This window comes from Malaclemys terrapin, chromosome 22 (assembly GCF_027887155.1).
Source record: "Malaclemys terrapin pileata isolate rMalTer1 chromosome 22, rMalTer1.hap1, whole genome shotgun sequence".
Classification (NCBI taxonomy): domain Eukaryota; kingdom Metazoa; phylum Chordata; order Testudines; family Emydidae; genus Malaclemys; species Malaclemys terrapin.
The window spans coordinates 7,172,144-7,178,412 of NC_071526.1; positions in this window are offsets into that span (position 1 = coordinate 7,172,144).

Sequence of the window (6,269 nt, forward strand, 5' to 3'; positions counted from 1 at the left end):
TCTGCTACACTTGCTCTGGGAAGGGGACTTTAGTCTGCAAAGGGGTGTCCACCCAGCCCCAGTCAGAGCCCACCCCCCAACCCCAACCCACAACCAACCAACCAACTCACACACCCACGGGTTCCCAGCATTGGACGACTCCATGACCAAGTCCTCCCTGCTGCAGGGCCTGCAGTGTAGGGGCCTCACTGCCCCGCTGTCCCTGGGGACAGTAGTTACAGAAGACGCACGTTACCACCCATCTCAGAGGGGAGACAGCGAGCAAGATGTGCTGAGGGGGAAGGGGGACAGTGTCACAACCCAATGGCCCCCTCCCTCAGGGGGTCCCCTGGGGAGGCAGATCAGCACTGTATATTGCTAACACTGTTGCAAGCATCGCAAGGCATTTGGGGAAGGGTTAAAGGTGTGAGTGTGGAGTGGAAGATTCCGTTGCAGGTTGCGAGAGGTCAAAGGGGGAAGGCGGAAGAGAGCAGAGAACGGGTTAACTCGACACTTCAGCGAGCTCCGTCTGAAAATAAAACGCTGGCCCCGATCCAAGGCCATGGGCTCAACAAGAAGTTTACAGCTGCATTCACCTCTGACCCAACCCTGGCCAGTCGTTAAAAAAAGGAGAGCTGAGCTGAGCTGGGCTGCAAAGATTGCAAAACGCTCGAGCCGGTGAAGGCCAACAGGGGGGAAAACAAAGTCTCTACATCTGGTGTGTTTTGGGAAAGCCGAAGAGGCCACAGTGAACTGGTTTGGACTGGTACAAAGAGCACCAGGAACAGAGGGCCCTGAACGAAAACGCCCCCAAAGAACCTGGGACTTAAAAACCCTCCTGAGAGCCAAAGCGAGCCGGAGATCACAGCGGACCCTGAACAACCCATGCACAGGACAAGAACTCCCGTCCACCCCTCCCCCTTCTTCTTATGTTACACCCAGGCTTGGCCAGCCTCGGGTCGTGCAGGTGTGAGTAGGAAAGTGGGTTAGGGCTTGGGGCACTAACACGTTCTTCCTTCCTCTGAGTGACGTGGAGAACCCCCGCTGTTATTTTAGTATATTATCAATAAAGCTTTAAAACTCAGTTACTTGGTGTGCGACGTCATCTCCTCCCCTAACAGTCCTGCGGCCTCAGCCATTGGCCTGCTAAACCCAGGGTTGTGAGGTCAATCCTTGGCGGGGGGCCATTTAGGGATCTGGGGCAAAAATCTGTCTGGGGATTGGTCCTGCTTTCAGCAGGGGGTGGACTAGATGACCTCCTGAGGTCCCTTCCAACCCTGAGATTCTATGATTGACAACTTACCTGACGCCTCAGGCAGATGGGTAACAGAAATCTGTCACAACAGCGATCCAGCTGATGCACTTCCCGCTCATCTCAGCTTCCTGAACCACCGCTGCCTCCGCAAGAATATGTGATCGGGCCTTGAACTCCTGGTGCCACTCGAGTGACACCTCGTAACACGGGAGCCAGGCTGCAGGGAATCGGGCCCAGTGACCTCGGGGTGTCTGAAAATGGCTCCATGAATGAGCACGTGGGTCCGTTGTACTACTTAGGCTGACAAATTTACCCTAACTGTGAGGTCATCAGTGAAAAATAGAGTGAACATTCCTGAAGGATCCCAACAACGTATCATAACAAACGGGGATGGGAAAAGTTGTGTAACTGAGACAGAAAGACAGAATTAGTCAGACAAAAAGGCCTCCTGAGATAATTCAAGGCCTGTGAAAAGTTCATGCCTGGGCTGAACATGAGGAGTCTGAGTCCAGAATGAACCAGCATTGGAAATTAAGTCTAACTGGTGGAGAAAATAATGAGGGGATGGGCTGTCCCCCTCACCACCCCCTTTTGGGGTCATTAAAAAAAAGAGACTTAGGGGAGAAAAATTGGCTACTGGTGTGAGCTTCCCCAGTATGTCTGCCACCCCCACCATCTCCTGGGCCGCCTTCATCCCAATCCTGAGAAATGTCCTGAGCCGACCAGGCCAGAGAGCAGGACCCAAATGACACCACCAGCTCCAGCTGAATCCCAAACACCACCTGAGAAGTGAACCTTTGTTTCCCCCCATAATGTGTTCTCTTTCCCAACTTTATTTCTTCTCTTTTCAATCCCTCTCCTTTTTCCTTCTGGCTAATCAGAGCCCGGCTTAGCCAGCCAAGGCTGTAGATCGTGCAGCACTGCTGTGAGCCTGTGACCCAGAAAGGCAGCTAAATGCATTGGCCTAAACAGCCCAACACTGGTACAAGTGTGTCAGGTTGATAAGACTAGGGTTACCATATTTCAGCAAGCAAAAAAGAGGACGGGAGGAGCCCCGCCCTAGACCCGCCCCTGCCCCTCCCACTTCCCGCCCCCCCAGAAACCCCAACCCTCCCCCCGTTCCTTGTCCCCTGACTGCCCCCTCCTGGGACCCTGCCCCTAACTGCCCCCCAGGACTCCACCCCCTATCTAAGCCTCCCTGCCTCTTGTCCCCTGACTGTCCCAACCCTTATCCACCCCCCACCCCCAGACAGACCCCTGGGACTCCCACGCCCCATCCAACCACTCCCCACCCCCTGACAGCCCCCCCCCAGAACTCCCAATCCATCTAAACCCCTCTGCTCCGTGTCCCCTGACTGCTCCGATCCCTCTCCCCACTCCTGCCCCCTGACAGTCCCCCCCAGAACTCCCAACCCATCTAAACCTCTCTGCTCCCTGTCCCCTGACTGCTCCAATCCCTCTCCCCACTCCTGCCCCCTTGACAGCCCCCCCAGAACTCCCAACCCATCTAAACCCCTCTGCTCCCTGTCCCCTGACTGCTCCGATCCCTCTCCCCACTCCTGCCCCCTGACAGCCCCCCCCCAGAACTCCCAACCCCCCCCCGCTCCCTGTCCCCTGACTGCCCCCTCCTGGGACCCCTGCTCCTAACTGCCCTCCAGAACCCCACCCCCTACCTAAGACTCCCTGTTCCTTGTCCCCTAACTGCCCCCTCCTAAGACCCCCCCCAACTGCCCCCCAGGACCCTACCCCCTACCTGTACCCTGACTGCCCAAAACGTTCTCCACTCCCCCCAAAAAGCCCCCCCCGTTTCTTGACTGCCCCCTCCAGAACCTCCCTGCCCCTTCTCCTGCCCCCTGGCCCCGTTACCCTGCTGCTCAGAACAGGGTGTTGGGCTCTGTGCCAGCCGGACACGTGGCTGCGCTCCCGGCACAACACACAACCCGGTCCCTGCCCCTGCACAGTGCTGCTGGAGCGGGGCACTGGGCTGCCGGGGAGGAGGAGCTGCCGGCTCAGAATATAGGGAAGGAGGGGGGGGGAGGAGGAGCTCCTCTACAGCTGCTCTGGAGTCCAGCCCGTGACTTTCCTGCAGCCCTCCCAGCCGCTCGCTCTGCTCTGCCGGGGAGGGGGGAAATCCCGGACATTTTGAGTGATTTACAAATTCCCCCTGGATGCTATTTTTAGCACAAAAAGGAGGACATGTCCGGGTAAATCCGGACGAATGGTAACCCTAGATAAGACCATGCCCTGGGCCTGTGTTTTTCCAGCAGTGAGGTTGCAAGTGAAAAAATCACCATCAGAACCAAAAGCTGCATTTTTTAAAATCGTTGCTGGTTTTTCCTCTCCCCCGTTTGTGTGTGTTCGGCTTGTTTTGTCTGGTTAGGAAACAGGATTGGATTTTAACCACCACTCCCCTCCAGCTCCACTAACTTCTCTTTTCCCCGAAAACGGATAGTTATTGCCGGCTTTGATACCATCTAAAGACTGTCAAGCAGAGGGTTTTGCTGTCTAAAACTGCCCTCCAACTCTAGGGAAAGGGAACGAGGGATGTCGTTAAAAGGGAAGCCTTATTTAATACTTCACTTTGCAAATGCTTGAATGGTTTACAGTCTTTGCTGTATCTTTATGGACAGGTTCAAGAGATCTTTTATGGTGTTTGCCAAGATACTAAGCAGCCTGAGGTCTCTCTATACCGGGGTAGGCAACCTATGGCACGCGTGCCAAAGGTGGCACGTGAGCTGATTTTCAGTGGCACTCACACTGCCCGGGTCCTGGCCACTGGTCCGGGGGGCTCTGCATTTTAATTTAATTTTAAATGAAGCTTCTTAAACATTTTAAAAACCTTATTTACTTTACATACAACAATAGTTTAGTTATATATTATAGACTTGTAGAAAGAGACCTTCTAAAAACGTTAAAATGTATGACTGGCACGCGGAACCTCAAATCAGAGTGAATAAATGAAGACTCGGCACCGCACTTCTGAAAGGCTGCCAACCCCTGCTCTACACTAACCCCCACCATGTTTAAATTGTTTAGTGTTGGCTAGTGACTGGGTTATCACCTTGGACTCATTGGGCCCCTTTAGTTCATGTAAATGAATACCGCAGGTCCGTGTTCACCCAGGATACCAGGAGGGCAACTGCCAACAAGACATGGCCACTCGTACAACTGTCCTGAATTCAACCCTCTCTGAAACATGTTCACTCACGTGGTAACAGAAAACTCTCATCCCACTGATTCTGAGCTGGCTAAATTCTTAAACATATAACTGGGACCTTGGGAGAGGGGGTGCCTAACAGCCCTTGCCCTTCAGCTGGGCTTGAACCCGCAACCTGTAGCATTAGCCACTCAGGCCTGTACCACCTGTATTAAGATTTAGAGATTTTAATGCCAGAAGGAATCATCTAGGCTGACTTTCTGCCTAACACAGGCCGGACAACCTCACCCGCTGCATCAAGTGCCTAACTTCTGTGTGAGCAATAGCAGAGTTTTCAGAAGGATATCCGCCACAGCCCTACAGGAGTAGATCCATCAGCTTGTAGCAGTAGCAGGCTCTTATCCACTTTGAGACCCAACCAGTGGGGACCACACGCTATGCGAGATTATCCCCCACTTTTCACACTGGGCCGATCTTGGCAAGATGCTGAGAACATTCAATTCCCACTGATGTCAGTGGCGTCCACGCCTTGCTTTTGAGTTGTCTTCCATAGCCAGGTAACAGGGAGGCAGGTAGGGCGTTAGGTTACATGGTCCGTCTGTGTGGCTGGAGAGTGGGTGGATATCAGATACTACAATGACAAGCCTGGGATAAGAGCCTATATCCAACAGAACCGAATGAAACAGAAGTGTTGCTGTTGAACCAACAATAGTGGGGGTTTCTGTTGTCCCAGCACCTGGGGAAAAGACAGTTACCTTTTCCGTAACTGGTGTTCTTCGAGCTCATGTCTATTCCACGGTAGGTGTGCATGCTCACGTGCACCAGTGCCGGAAGTTTTTCCCCTAGCAGTACCTGTAGGGGAGCGCCCTAGCGACCTCTGGAGTGGCACGTCCATGGCGCGGTATAAGGGGCACTGCGCGCTCTCCTCACACCCTCAGTTCCTTCCTGCCAGACAACTCCAACAGAGGGGAAGGATGTGGAATAGACATGAGCAACACATCGCGAAGAACACCTGTTACGGAAAAGGTAATTGTATTTTCTTCTTCGAGTGATTGCTCGTGTGTATTCCACAGTCGGTGATTCCAAGCTATATCTGTTGGAGGTGGGCGGAGTTCACAAATTCTCAGGACGGAGTACGGCCCTGCCGAACCTGGCGTCCTCCCTGGTCTGAGAGACAATCGCATAGTGCGAGGTGAACGTGTGAACTGAAGACCACATGGCCGCCCCACAAATGTCCTGAATGGGGACGTGGGCCAAAAAGGCAGCTGACGAGGCCTGTGCCCGAGTTGAGTGCGCCTTCACAATTGGTGGCGGAGGGATTCCCGCCAGGTCGTAACAGGTACGGACGCACGAGGTGATCCAGTTGAAGAGGCGTTGAGTGGAGATCAGCCGACCTTTCATGCCTTCGGCCGAGGCAATGAACAGCTGCGAGGACTTTCTGAACGGCTTAGTCCGCTCCAGGTAAAAAGCCAGAGCCCGTCTCACATCCAGCGTGTGGAGACGGCGCTCCTCACTGGACACGTGGGGCTTGGGGCAGAGGACCAGCAGAAAAATGTCCTGACCCATGTGATAGGTGAAGACCACCTTCGAGAGGAACGAAGGGTGTGGGCAGAGCTGGACCTTATCCTTATGAAACACCATGTACAGGGGCTCGGCGGTCAGGGCCCTGAGCTCCGAGACCCGCCTAGCCGACATGATCTCAACCAGGAAGGCCACCTTCCACGAGAGGTGTGACCAGGAGCACGTGGCTAGTGGTTCAAACGGGGGCCCTGTGAGACGGGCCAACAGCAGGTTTAGGTTTAGGTCCCACTGTGGGACTGGGAGCCTAACATATGGGAAGAGACGATCCAACCCCTTAAGGAATAGCATGGGAGAATA